This window comes from Cajanus cajan, chromosome 2 (assembly GCF_000230855.2).
Source record: "Cajanus cajan strain Asha chromosome 2, NIPB_CcT2T_4, whole genome shotgun sequence".
NCBI lineage: Eukaryota > Viridiplantae > Streptophyta > Magnoliopsida > Fabales > Fabaceae > Cajanus > Cajanus cajan.
In genome coordinates this window covers 69331109-69345533 of record NC_138518.1, presented here as the reverse complement: position 1 = coordinate 69345533, position 14425 = coordinate 69331109, and the positions used below count along the sequence as shown (strand labels likewise).

At 28.9% G+C, this 14425-nt stretch overlaps 1 long non-coding RNA gene across 1 annotated transcript; it reads left to right on the top strand.

Moving 5' to 3' along the window:
• Window positions 1-512: 512 nt before the first annotated feature.
• On the top strand, window positions 513-2202 carry LOC109789733 (uncharacterized). The gene is made up of 3 exons (XR_002238860.3): window positions 513-645; window positions 712-855; window positions 1861-2202. It is a non-coding gene; the product is annotated as an uncharacterized LOC109789733 (long non-coding RNA).
• The last annotated feature ends 12223 nt before the right edge of the window (window positions 2203-14425 follow it).

The following is a 14425-nucleotide window of genomic DNA, read 5'->3' as shown; positions in this document are numbered from 1 at the left end:
TAATCAAACTAATCAACAAGATTTAATTAATTTGATTCGAGTTGAATAAAAATAAAAATAAAAAATAATTTAATTGATTTAGTTGAAATTATCATATTGATCTGATGAACAGAATAAGAAGAAAATCCCATTTAAAATTTATAAACCATGCCTCCAAAATTATTTTTGAGAAAATATTTATAAAAGCTAATCAAGCATAATTTCGTTACTATTTTTTATTTTATGTGGAAATAAAAATAAAAGAAATCCGACCAAATTAAACGGTCTAATGTATTGAACAAACGTATTGAATTAATCGGATTGATATTTGAGGTGCATGCATGCAAACATTTATTACTCGTAGCTGGCAGGATTTTGCCATTGCTACGTTGCAGAACCGAGTCTGGCTGCTTTGGAGAGTGATACAAGTGGACACTCCGCCTAACATGCACGTGTCCTCTTGTTTAGACATCCACGTATACTATCACTCATGCAGATTATAAACACACTTCCGCTAAATTAATATTGCCTTACATAGTTAAGGTTATAAAACAAATAACAATGAATCTGCTACGGAGTTTGATTATGATGAATATAAAGAATTAAAATCAAAAACTGTTGGGGAAGAAAGGGAAGAAACGGACGCATGGGAGGGAATTTACAAAGGTAATGATATTTTAATATTTTATTTTTTCAAAAACACTCTGAATAACACTTTTTTTTTTTCTTTAGGTGTCATAGCATTTGGATGTAAAAAAGTACTTTTGAAATTAAAATCGTTCATTGGGACGTATATATAATATCCTGGAGAACTTTTATACAGTATATCTGGAAAAACTAAATGTGCTTCACTCACACTTGTGTACTTGGGATGAGGTAAGTATACTTCTTAGGATCTAAAAATATACCTGATCTTATTATTATTTTTATATTGGTTCAAGGGATACTATAAAATATTTCAGTCTTAATTGAAAATTAAAATTTAATAATGAAACTATTTATAGGCATTGTTGAGATTAAATAAGCCCTATTATATCATAGTGATACTTGGTTTCCATGTGAGGTGGATTTTTTATTAGGTTATTGTTTTGGGTGGATGTTATGGTTAAAATAATAATTAATAATAATAATATGGTGTTGTTGATGATATTGTTTCTAATATATAGAGAATTTTTCCTAGTAAAATAATGCTTGATTAGGAAAAAGTTATATTTTGTGAGTATAAATTAATTTTTAATTATTAATTTTAAAATATTGTGTGAATCATGTTCATAAATAATAAAAATAAATATAGAAGATAATACAGTGGTTCTAGGAGGGAAAAAAGTTTGGATAGCATTCTAGTGTTTGGATTCTGTTATTTGTTGAGAAAGAATGTTATTTTTAAACATTGTTTTATTGATTTCTTTTTTTTTTATACATTATTGAATTGATTAGGTTTTGGTTTGCTGCTAAATTTGAAATTTCCAGGCTGTATTTTTCTACCTGGTGTAGCTGTTATTCAATGTAACATGTCTTTTATTGGGTGAAAGATAGAGTAGAAGCCTTTTTTCTTCTGTACCAGTTAGAGTATATTTTGTAATTCAATAAACTTCATTTGCTTACCTCCCAAAAATTACCCAGCTATTTTTAACTAAATTGAAACGGTACAATATTAATATAAACATGCACAAGTTGGTTCATAACTTATAGTAATATACATCGTTTGTGTCTATTTCCGAGAAATGAAAATCTCAAATTATACATCTTAAATGAATAAAAGCATATAGAGGGACATGTTATTTAATTACGAGGTCGCTATGCATTTATAGTGAGAAACACATAAAAATATATAGACAGTGATTCTCTTATGTAAGCAGCATATGTCATCTTACATTGCAGATCCAACAAATATGGATAAAATGGACAGAAGGAAGCTGTAGAGGAAGTCAAGGATGTGTAAGTTCCAAATGACAACTTAGGATGACCTTGCATGCAAAAATTTAGGGAGAGAAGACTACCCTCACGATTCATGAAGTTATTAGTTTGACTCTTGGATCAAAGAAAGGTTGAGCCACAGTCTAAAAGTAGAATGTAGAATCAAATTTAGTTGGCTCCAACCTGGAAATGCTTCACAGTTATAAATTTAAAGGAGTTGGCTCTTATATAAGTTCTATCGCACCCACAGTTTAAATTTGTCATCTAACCCTAATTAACTAAAGTAATATTAAGATTATTGATATTTATTGTTGTAAGTAGAAAAGGATTTGAATTGTTTAATAAGCAAAGGTATCAAGTTTGATTTTGAAATTTACGTGTATCAAAAAATAATATTTATCAAAAATTCGAAAAAGATTAAGCTCGATTACATGCTATTTATTTATTTATTTTATAATTTAGAAATCTATTTTAAAAAATCCAAGGACCAACATATATTAAACCTTTTCCTATTTTAATTTCTTGTGCTTATCTAAAAGAAGATAAAGTACAATGATATCAATTGAAGGTACTCAAAATAAAATCTTTAGAAGAGCCAATATATTTCAATTATGTGTATCCCAAAACTAAGAAATTAAAATAGGATGGAATTATTTGACCCTATACTGATAGGAATTTAGGAGAAGTGGGCACTAGTTGGGCGGTATGAATTAGTTGGGTAGTACAAACAATTACAAAAAAGTAATTTACTTCAATTATTTTAAGTTTTTTATATTAGAAAAAAGTTTGACGTGAATACTAGATAAAATTGACATAAATTTAGTCGGACATTACCAAGATCGGACTTGGTAGGGTCCGACGTAAAATATAAAATGTACATTGAACACAACATACATTCGACGTAGATTTTACATTTTACGTCGGACCCTATCAGGTCTGACATAAATTTTTTTACAAAAATTACAAAAATATTATCGTGTTTTTTTATGTTAATGTGACATAATATACTAACTTTTTACTAGTCACATTTGTTTAAGTTTACTAGGTCATTATGGTAGAGAGAAATTAAGCTGGTCATTATCTATTTATTTTAATTTGCACCATAAATAGATAGTAATCAACTAAATCGATTGTTTAATCATATGATGTTGTATCAATTTCAAATCTAGTTTTGTATATGTATTTTTATACCCTTATATATCTCTTTATTTGCTGATAAAAAAAACAAGAAAAAATAGTCACCACAACTATCAAAAGATGGTTAATTTTCGGGTTTCTTTCAATGCATCACTATAGTTTCCGGTGTAACATGCCTGGGTAATAATACCATGTGATGCACGGAAAACAATTAACTTTTAAAACATCAACTATGGTCCCCATGAGCAATCTTTTTTCCTATAAAATTTGCTAGGCAGAAAAAGATTCTCCATGATACCAAACATAAATTGAGTATCAAGATACCCCATTTTTTTTCATGACAAATTTCTTAAAAATTTTACCAGATGAGAATTTGAGAATTCAATAGGCAGCAGATTCTGTGACAAAGGAGAACAACCAATGACAAAAACAATCGTAGCTAACTGACGAGTGCCACAAGGAATAGAGTAGTGTATCATATTAATTTAATTAACCATGCATGGTCAACTAGCATGATATTATTTTAGTTTAACTAATGATGTTGAATTTGAATCTTAGATATACAACCATCTTAAATATTTGGTTTTTTTTTTCTTCTATAAAATGTCTTACCTATTTCAAAATGACTTCTACCAAAGGATACATGTAATATAGAAAAAATAAAATAATATATATATATATATATATATATATATATATATATATATATATATATATATATTAATTTAATTATCCAAATATCTCTAACCAGCTAGCTATACGATTTCATGAGTCTTCCACGTGATGCAAAGCTCGGCAGTCAAATAAGTGGACATTCTATGTAATGGCCTAATCAGGCTAGCTAGCATCATTCTTTAAATTAGCATCCCCTTGTATTATGATGTTTATAGTGTGAAGTATTCTTGTAGTACTTTATATGACTCTAAGAAACAATTAATCTTTAATCGTAGACAAAGTTGCATTTCACTAACAACTTGAAATTCTGATACAATAGCAGACACTTGATCCAACATAAAATGATTGTCTTTAGCCGTAGACAAATATAAGGTGCATCATTTCCTACAATTAACTCCTATTACATAATTTGATGATATATATAGGTGTCAGTGGCATTGGTGGATGTATAAAAATGATTGTAGGTCAGATTTTTCATTTATATCTTGATGTATTGATTCATGACTTTGTATTTTAAATAATTAATTAGTAAGTTGTTATTGTATATCTTTCTGAATTTAGGCAATTTTATTTATGAGGAAATTTTTTTTCTATTTTATGTAGAACTTTTGTATAATCTCTTTTTTTAGTTTTAATTAATATATTGAGATGTGCTTTTAAAAATAAAAATAAAAACGTGTCACTGGCTTCAATAATTGTGAATTTGTGATCAAGTATACAAATTAAGCTAAACACATATAGCTTCTGGTGGTGGTTCCGATTTCTAGAGAACCCAGAACACGTGTTCATTAATGAGCCATACGCACAGCCACAAAAAGTTTGAGAGGTGTCTGAAGCATGCTTCAAGAGACTTATTGTTACTGATCGATGCTTCTATTGAAAAATATTGAAAAAAAAATATTTGTTTTATATTAATTAGAAATTAGATAATTAAATAATATATAATTAAAAAATAATTCTCATCTTATAAATTAATCTTGTAAATTTAAGTTAAACTCAAATTTATTATTCTAAGATGATATTAAATTTATCTAGATACGTTCTAAATGAATTAGAGATTAAACAATTAAATAGTATATAAATAAAAAGTATCATTTATTTTATAAATCTGTTTTGTAGGATTAAATTAGGTTCAAATCCACTATTCTAAGAACTTGAATTAAAATATTAATATGAACAATTTCAATTTTTTTGACATTTTTATTTTAGAAAAATAGAGACATGCACCAAAAAGAACCTATAGCTGTCGGCACAACAATTTGTTGGATACAATTGATTATTTTCTGGCGAGTGATTTATGCATATAACCGCTTGCAAGTGAGTGAACATTGCAAATATTTCCTGCTTTCTATTCTTATTTAGGAGCAATTACAATGAGAGGACGCATGAGATTTGAATATATGCATGGCCTCCTACCAAATATCCAAATTTCATTAGCCACTTGTTGCAGCTTTCTTGCTTCAATCTTTATGTTGTAAAACTGTCAAATCTTTACTTGTTATTGCTTCAAATATCTTGCTTTTTTTTTAACAAAATGAATTATACCTTTGAAATTGATATAATCACATGATACATTAGCAATTAATCACAGATCATTTTAAATATAATTTTCAAGATAATTATCACAAAAAAATTGTTTGAATAATTTTTTTTCACAAGTAAAAATTAATATCTATATTTCTATTGATGACATCAAGAGTAGATAAATAGAATCCAGCATGATGAACATGTGATGTTGCACCTTTTTTGTATTTCATTAATGTGTGGAATATGGTCTAATTAATCTCTCTAGGCATGAATGCATGATAAGACCGAATTGCTTCAATCACATTTTGATAACGACAAGTCATCAGGACAATAGGAGCAATGGCAAATGGGCACCAGTAAATGGAAGATATGTGAACAATGAAAGACCCGATTTTGACAAATTGCTTGAGAATTAATAATGCATCAACTTGAATGTTAGAAGGCCACATGTTTTCCACATGACGAGACCAATTAACTTTGGAGCCGCACAAGGACAATAAAGGAGACAAATCATATCTGACAGGATTTTATGCTGGAAGCCGTTAATTTCATTATTATTTTAAAAATATGCAGTTGCATGAGAAATCTAGTAACTTATATTAACTTCTGCAAATCAACAAGTAGTGTACCATTACCCTTGCGCTGTCAGAATGCAGAAGGCATGTGCAAAACGATTTCATGCATGATATCTTCAAATAGTAATGATGATTAATGAGCAAGCTAGATACATGGCATGTTGCATGTGTCAATTGAACAGTTGCATTGCATGTATCTAACTCCGCTTAATGTCTAAACTCATATTTTTCAGAAGATAACCATTTACGAAGCTTATTATAATGATAGGGACAGGGACAGATTTCTAAGCCCACACACCCTCGTTACGTCCTAATTAAGATAATTCAACACTAATAAATGTAAAGTAAATAAACTATGTAATATTATATTAATTTTTGAAAACTTACTTTTCATCACCACCCTTTATTTTTTCAATTTAATACTTATAACTCGATTTTGACTGTTAGGTTAAAAGAAAATGAAAAGTGAGAATTATGAGATTTTTTTAAGAATTGAGTTAAAGACCTAATTTAATCTTATAAAATTAATTTATAAGGTAAGAATTATTTCTCACTTATATACATTATTATGATTTTATTTTTAGATGATGTGAAATCTTCAATACCATGTCATCTCATTTTAAGAGTAAAATGTATTTAAAAATACTCATGGAATAACTTATAAATAGAGAGAAAAGAGCAAATTAGGTCATAAAATCACATATGAATAATGAAATTTGAGTTTTTTTTTTAAGTCATCGAGTTACCTAAACAAGATACGACTTGTTAAAAAATCCATATGATGTTTGTAATTTAATTTTAATTACTTTGATAAAATTTAATACACAATAACTCACATAAAAATATATCAAAGAGAGAGGAAGACTTATTCTTTATAGTGGCTCTTGTAATTTTATCTTTTCCTTGTTAATAGCTTTATATATCTAGTGTAAAAGGATTCAAGTATTTCTTGTACCTGTTTATTCCAATAATATTAATTATTTGTTGTTAAAAAAAATCAAAAGAGAGAGGAAACTATTTGAATATTCCTAAGGCTGGAAGAAAGCTAAGCATCCTAAGGACCATATATAGTGCGGTTTAACTCGTATATATAAGGTGTGACGTGACTCATTTATCAAAAATAAAATTATACTTTTCAAAAAAATGGTTTTGGTTAAAATGTCTAACTTTAGGCCTTAAAACAAAGTCTATTAAGTCTAATAAGTTGGCTTATTTAATTTATATATATTTATATGATATAATATATTATTAAATTATATATTATATATAAGAGAAAAAATTTACTTACTCCATGAAAAGGTTTATCTACACTTATTTTATTCAATGATTCATGTTTTATATCAAATTTTACTGATTTAATCATTGAATTAAATTTTTTTAATATATAGATTAAGTTTACAAAATTTTAAAAATTTTAAAAATTATTTGATATCTTATTTTATTAATTCAAATTGACATATAAGATGTTTTTCTGATTATCTTCAATTTAAATTAATAAATTAGAGTATCAAATAGTTTTTAATTTTTTAAAAAAAAATTATAAACTTGATATATGTATTAAAAACTCTTAATTTAAATGTTGAATAGTTAAAATTTGATGAAGAATATGAATTATTAAGTGAAATAAATTTATTCTTGAAATAAGTAAATTTTTTCCATATTAATATTATATATATATATATATATATATATATATATATATATATAACACTATAGAAAAATGTATAAATATAATCTTTAAGGAAACTTAATAAATTAGATTAGGCTTTTATATATAACTCAAATTTTAAGAAAAATTATTGATAGATAAATTAAGTCATATGTATAAAATTTAGTTTAACTTAATTTATTTTTAACCTCGAAATATTTCTATATGATTGAGTGGCCAAATTATTGACTTCTCTCACCTTTTCCTCTAGATATGTTCCTTAACATCCCTTGGCTGTACTTAGAGTTGGGAAAGTTACCTACAAAGATCTAGGTCAAGATTTGATTGCTGCCGGTGCCAACATGTCATTCTACATGGAATTGATCAATAATTGCTTGATAAGCACATTCTTTTAATATGGTTGTTAGAGTAGTGACGGACCTAAACATCACGAAGCATGTTCGGAGCCTTGAAAATTAAATGATATTTGATCCATCTATTTTGGAGTATTTAATAATCTGTACCTACTGAAGGTCGATTGCATATCACATTGATATATATTTTACTTCAGTTTTAACCTAGCTGTGCAGATGCTTTTCAAAAAGAAATATGCCACTTGGAGTATTCTGAACATGAATTTCATATAAAACAACGTACGGTTTAGAAACATTCGCAATAAGATGCTAGATTGAAATCAAATTCTATTTTGTTTCTTTGCGAGGAGATTTAATTCTAATTTTAACGCGAGAATCTCCAAGATCATAATAAGAATAAGATTATTTACCTGTTAAGCGATATTTGTGGCTCAGAATGAAAAACAATACAGAATTGAAAGAAAACGATGCTTCATTCTATGAATATTATAAAATTAATTGTCCGAAAGGCACATCGAAACCAAATCTGTACTGCCAATTCAAATCACATCATGATATTATTCCATCATTTTTTCACATATAGTTAGATTTGAATGCTCACCTAGCAGAAAACAGTTACCAATAAATCGGAAAACGGTAGCCATGGCTTCAAGATATTAACTACAATTTCAGTTGATTACTAGGCAGCCAAGACCATGATGTATCATGCATATTAATTATTTGGCCCAGTGGTATATTTAATAACCAGCAATCCTCCAATTATTTTTAGACCACATACATGCACATTTACAAAATCCACGACAACATGTTTAAGCATGTCTCGGCCATGCCCTGGAATCAGACTCAGGTTTTGCTGCGATATAATATACCAATTAATGTACTTTTCATATGTAATTTAAAAAGAATTATTTTCATGTCCTCCCTTTTTGTTGGAATTCAGTTTGTTGGTTTTCAAATAATTAAAAAAAAGAGGACTGTATATAGATTGATCGATCAGTGCCACCAAAGAAACAAAACCAATTCTTTATCAGAGAAATCCCGACAGGAATAGAAAATGAAGAATTTATTTTATATGTATAATAACAATTTCCAGAATATTTATTTTTGTCTCTTTACAACCCTTCTCTCTCTCTCTCCTCTTTTTGCTCATTGACATTTTTAGAATGATCTTGAAAACATTATGTCGATCTTCTTTGTGGGATGACAGATTTTACAATAACTAGGCTTTATATTATTTTTAAAAAAGAAAAATAAAATAATCAATGCATCGATCCCTTTGAATTTGACTCAAAATGGCTGTATGTATATTAAACGTCACCAGCTTAATTAGTAATTGTCACTAGTGCGGCAGTCACAAAGGAAGCTTTTAGAGTCATATATATATATCTCAGGCTCAGGCACCTTTGCAGATGAAGATGATAAATTATAATACCAACAATAATAATGATGTAGTGAAAGCTGAGCTGAATAAGTTATGTGAAACCCTATTCCTCACTTAACAAGTCTAGGCTATCTTACATAGATCGACATATAGAAATCACCTTACATATACCAAAGCCGAAGTGTTGCTATAGTGTTACCTATATATACAAAATTAACAATCGTTTTGACAAATTTTCAGCGAATTAAGTTAGCATAAAAAAAGAAAACAAAAACTCAGTATTCAGGTAATATACTTTTTTTCTTTAATCATTGAAAGGGATCAAAGATGAAATTATAATGTTCAAAACAAATAAAGACAAAAGGATGCAAACCAAACTATATTAATACTTGGTTGACGAATTTTAAAATCACAATAATTCATTGTTATTTCTTAGATTTAATATAAAAAAGATGTTATCCAACAATAATACTAATAGCTAATATTAAATAATAATAATAATAATAATAATAATAATTATTATTATTATTATAATATTGGATAACTTTCTTAATTCTAATAATCATCATGATTTTTAAGTAGTAATTAAGAGAATGAAATGCAATTAAAAGAATGGAAGAGACTGCTTATTTGATTGTGTAATGTCAGAAGAAAAAAAAGATAAAGTAATTTAAAATTATTTCATTACAACAAAGAAATAAAATATTAAGTTTGAGTATTTAAACTAAGGATAATATAATTAAAACAATCGTATAATTCCACAAACTTGAAATTATATATTTAACTACAATATAATTTACTTCTTAACCTTTTATTTTTAAGTTCTTTCTAGGTTATTAATTTTAATATTATTTAAATTAAAATAAAATTAATAAATTTAAATATAACTCATTCAAAAAATTATAAAAATATATGATGGATATTTTTTCAGAGATTTACCTAAACTTGATAAAACTCGATAGATGATGAAAGAGCATGGACCAAGGGTCCAACCACTAGAGCTATGGCCAGGAGACTACTTGAAGACTTGTCAAGTTCAGAGCTTAGTGGGCCCAATGGGCTTGGTGGGCCTAGGGTGCTTCTCACTTGGGCTTTACTTGAGTAAACACCATGTTTTATTGTACTTTCATAGAATAGGAAGTTACTTTGTTTTTGGTCTTGTATTTTGACCATAGATTAAGGTTTATGAATTTTGGGCTTGTAATTGGGATTCTTGGGCTTTGAGCTTTTGATATCCAATATTAGGCTCATTCTCTTTCTTGTAATTTTTCCTATTCATTGTATTTTCTTGACCATTGTATTTAGGTCATTAGATTAGGATTTAAGGAGGATTATTAGTTTAATTGAATTAGGGTAAACTAGGTTTAATTTAGGATGCATTTAAGTTGCATTTTGAGTCACATTGTTGGCGCCACCTTGGCTGAACATGTGTGACTCAAAATTCAACCCTAAATGCATACTAAATCCAACCTAAATGCACCTAGCACTAGTGTGACTGGACTTAAGCATGTGGGTTAAGTTTTGAATTCAAATTCAAAATTTGAATTCAAAACTTGGCGCCACATGTGAAGCCTTCACATTGGCGTCAAGTGTGACCCATTCCGGATTCAATTTAAGCTCCCTCCTTCACACTTTGTATTCACTTTTGATATATGAAATTTGAGAGCAAATATTCTACCAAATTTCCTCAAGAGTCACCGTGAGAGAGAGTCTCCACTTTTAGGAACCCTAGCTAGGTTTTCCTACCTTTTGAAGTGAGCTCTCCTTTGCTCCTTAAGCTTGGATGCCTAGGTGAAGTTAATTCTTACTATTAATTAGAGAATATCTTTTGTGTAAATAATAATAATAATAATAATAATAATAATAATAATAAAATCTACCATCTCAATTAGTAACCTAAATTTTATATAATTAAACTTTATATATAAATGAGAGTTTATTTATTTATTTTTGTTTGAACTTAAGAATCCATACATATTTTCTCAACTCTTCATTATTATACTAACTCTAATGGTTCTTCTAGTTAGTATATATAGATATAAAAGTTCCAAAACTTTGAATTTAATTATGCGTAGCCACTTTTATGGAATTGGACGTCCCAGCGTGAAAATTATCCACCTTAAGATTATGAGAATATCTTATGAGAAATGGGGTAAAAGAGTTAATCGAACATATACATGATTTTCTAACTAAAATCGTGATGGGGCCACCTTTTAGAAGCACAAGGATAGTAATAGCTTTGATTAAAACCCATGCATAGCAAAATGTTAGAAGCAAAATTAAAATTTGAAGTATCAAAATTAGAAATTTTAGTTTTGATCGATTTTCTTCAAAATAGATCAACATATTATTAGATCTAAAATAAATTTAAAAATAATTTTTTTTAAATTAATAATATTTTTAATAAAAAATAAAAATATTTTAGAGATTAATCTTGAAAAAATAATTATATGTATATATATATATATTAGAAACGACCTGGTTGGAGATTATGTCAGTTTAACACTCCCCAATTAGCCTCGCAATCGCAAAAATAGCATCTATAAAAGTGCATCATCATATCAAAGCCCATACCCAAAAAAATTTATAAAAATACCCATATGCCATATATGCCCCCGGAACTTGGACTGCACATGGGCTTCAAAGTTTTGGGCTTGGCACTTTTCAAGTAAAATAGATCTTTGACATTATCTTAAAGGTAGATGATAAACACACCTCCACTCTCGTATAAACACACTTCCTTTTTAAAAAATATATATATAAAATATCTAAATTACCCTTAAAAAAATAAAATTTTTAAATTTACACTCTCTTTCCGTACTCCGTTCTCCGTTCCCCGCACCCCCTTCCCCTCACCCCACACCCCCCTTCCCCGCAATATATAATAAATAAGAGCAGCAACCCGCCGAAGGGCTGCCGCAGCCACAGACACCCCAATTCTCTCTCCTCCAATCCTCTCTGACCGCGCCTTCTGTGCCAAGGCTCTCAATTCCTGCTCTTTCCTCTCCTTCTCCTTCAACATCATCTCCTTCTGAACCTTAGACCTCATTGCCACCGCCTCCCTCGCCTTCTGCTCCGCCACATACAAAGACTCCGACAATTTCGCGAAGTTGTCGTTAATCTGAACATCCTGAAGGCCTCTCCCATCAGCAGCAAGCCTCTTATCAAGAGGAATAGTGTAACCCTTCGGATTCTTCCAATTCGAAATACACGGGGGAATCTTCCAATCTTGCTGGTCCTTCACCGTCACCGGCCGCGCCGAAGAGTGCATCACCGGCACCGGCGGCGACCCCGAGGCCTTCGGAACACGCTTATGCTTGAACTTCGGAGGCTCCAGAAGATCCACCGGCATCTCCACCATCCTGATAACCTTCTCCTTCGCGCAGGAATTGAACGCCGCGGATTGCTGCGAGGGTTTGTATTTGATATACTTGGGGTGCGGGTGCAGAGAAGGAGGTGTAAATTTAGCAATTTTTTTAAGGGTAATTTAGGTATTTTTTATATTTTTTTTTAAAAAGAGGTGTGTTTATACGAGAGTGGAGGTGTGTTTATCATCTGCCTATCTTAAAATATAAGTTTGACGTTAATCGCAACTATTTGATAAAATTATTCCAAGTTTCATGATTCAGTTAAGTTTCATGATCTATACATCTCTCTCTCTCTTTTTATATGTACACTTCCTTTATTTTATTATTTAAAAAAATTAAAATATTTTTAATTTTTGCATTTTTTTTAATTTTACATCCCTAACTTTCAATTTAGTATTTTTTTTTCTTCTTTTCTACATATCTCATTTTCTATCCATTTCAATTTTTACATGTAAACCCCTTGTATTCTCCCCACCCTACCTATTTCACTAAGTAGTTTTAATTCTTTTAATTTTCATATTACTCTCTTCTTCTCTCACCTCTTTCAATTTTTACGTACACTTAATCGTAGAATTAGTACACGACATTGTAAGTATGTGTAACTTCCTCAATAATTTTGAAGGTGTCAAGTCAGATGTGCTTCATCCCCTTTTACACTTCAAGAAACCTCAACATTAAAATTAGTGTTTCAAAAAATAATTTTTTGAACATTAATTTTAATATTACGAAAAGTAATTTTCAGAATAGTGAAATTATTTTTTCGAAAAGTATTTTCCAAAATTGTGTTTTTTTACATACTTTCAAAAATACATTTTTGAAATTGTGTTATTTTACATAATTTCGAAAAGTTCTTTTTGAAACAATAAGTTTAGTATTTCGAAAAGTACTTTCCGAAAATATGTTAAAAAACACAATTTTAGAAAATATTTTACAGAACACTAAAATTATTTGGAACACATAATTTAATGTTGTGCTTTCAAAATGTGTAAAAATGGAGAAGTGTTCAAAGAAAAAATGCAAATTTAATTTGACACTTTCAAATTGTTGAGGAAATCACACGAATCTATAATATTGTTGGACACCAATTTTACATCTTATGCGTGTGAAAACTAAAAAGAGGAGAAGGAGAAGGTAATAGGTTGAAAACTGAAAGGAAAGAGGGAAAGATGATAATATAAAAATCGAAAGAATTAAAACTGTATACTAAAATAGGTGAAAAATGGGAGGAATGTAATCTGCATGTGAAAACTGAAAAAATGAGAGGTTTGTCGAAAAGAATAAGAAATCGCTAAATTAAGTGTTGGAAATATAAAATTAAAAAACTAGAAATAAAAAAGGATTAAGAATATTTTAACTTAAAAAAAAAGGAAAAAAGAAATAAGTACAACATGAATTAAAGCAGAAAAGTGGTAACAAAACCTTATCAAAGTTGGGCCAACTATCAGTAGTTCAGTCAAATAATTAATTGGCACATCCAATAAAACATATCCAAAATATAATATTAACTATATCTACTTTCACCCTCATTGCTGAATCTTAGTACTGGTTTTCATAGTTTTGGTACATATTATTATATTTGAATATTATATTTCAAAGTTAAGCACTGAGATTGATTCACCAAGGTTCCACTTTACTGATAGACTTGGTAACTAAACTAGAGAAAATGTGTACACTTTTGCAAGAATCCCTAGGTCTAGCCAGACATCAAAAAACTTGAGTTATGCAATAGAAACTCAATACGTAAGAAACAAGGTGGGAAAAAGGAAGTGATCATTGATCAATTTGAGAACCCTCCAGGTACTATGTGCCCAAGTTGTTGCGGCTGCGGCAATATTATAATTAAT